Raw genomic sequence first — 1,312 nt, forward strand, 5'->3', positions numbered from 1 at the left:
GGAGCTTTGCTGCAGAAAAGCCCCCCCCCCCCCTCTGATTGGCAGTACATGCTTAACAGAACCCAGGTTGCGACGTGTAGCCCACATGCTGAGCTGCCTGATTTGCCGCTGGGTGGAGTCTGTGTGACATGGAAGTGGCGAGCTCTCTGCTGTGTGCGTGTGTTGTGACAGGAGAGGAAGCAGAACTGGTGACACAGGTATGTAGCCTGACCTATCTGCAGCCACATAGAGAGCGGACCCTTTACAGCACAGTGCCGTTTGACACATCATGTATCGCAATTGCGTCATAACCACGCCCCCCGCCCATCCATTTAAAATCTGACGCCAGTTTCCACTCCCCCACCCTTGCTTGACAAGGAAGACTACGTCTTCGAAACGCGTAACCACGACAACAGGAACTTCCGTCCCGCGTGTGGGACGCCTCTTCGGGCAGACCGGAACTTGCGGCGCCTGTCTCACTACAAGCGAGCGAACACTTCCGGGCCAGACTTCGGATACAACCCGCCGACGCCACCACTTCAAAGAAGGAACCCCATCAGCGTCCCCCCCATCCATCAACGGACCGGACACCCCCGGCACCAGCAGAGAAGATTGCCACCTCTCCAATCCCGCGCCGCTACCCACCAGCACACCGACAAGGCCAGCAAGCAGTGACACTCCAAACGATACAGAAGAATCCACAAGGCCCCGTTCACATTGAGCGATTTATCGCGCGATATCGCTCTCCAAGGCAATGGGGCAAAGGGTCCTGCTGTCGCGGGTCGTGCGTCGCTACAGCAGGACCCTTTTTGGAGCGGATTTTTCCGCGATTCCAGTCTTTGCAATGCAAGCATTTGAATGGGGCCCAAGACTACCTCCAATCAACTTTCTACCTGCAGAGATCCCGACGTCGATGACAGCACATCTATGAAGACCTCATGCCCTCCTGGGTCTAACAACCCCTAAACTCTTTTCACCACTGGTAGTAGCGCTCTAGACCTTGTTTTGTTTTTTACTCTGTTTTTCACAAGTTGGACACCCCGGTCAACACTTAATGTAAAGCAGCATACCCCACACCCCCCCCCAACCAAAAACTTCCTAAGAAAAAATTTCAAAAAAACCCCTCCCCCTTTTTTCTGTGAACTTCTCCATCAGCCCTGGGAGAGCTCTGTCACACATAGGACCCAAGTCGCAAAAACTTTCCGACCCTTTACAGCCACATCTGAGGTGACACAGGTGTGCCCGCAGACAGGTAACAGAGGAGACTGTCGCAGAGTGGAGAGAGGGGACATGCTAGAGATCTGAAAAGGGGGGGGGGGGGGGGGCCGGGAGG

At 54.9% G+C, this 1,312-nt stretch overlaps 1 protein-coding gene across 1 annotated transcript in view; it reads right to left on the bottom strand.

The window, feature by feature from the left end:
* Positions 1-1,312, bottom strand: part of CCDC12 (coiled-coil domain containing 12) — an 11,714-nt gene that overhangs the window by 3,537 nt on the left and 6,865 nt on the right. The window lies entirely within an intron of this gene.

Source organism: Nanorana parkeri, unplaced genomic scaffold (genome assembly GCF_000935625.1).
Source record: "Nanorana parkeri isolate BGI_ZX_2015 unplaced genomic scaffold, ASM93562v1 scaffold3028, whole genome shotgun sequence".
Classification (NCBI taxonomy): Eukaryota; Metazoa; Chordata; class Amphibia; order Anura; family Dicroglossidae; genus Nanorana; species Nanorana parkeri.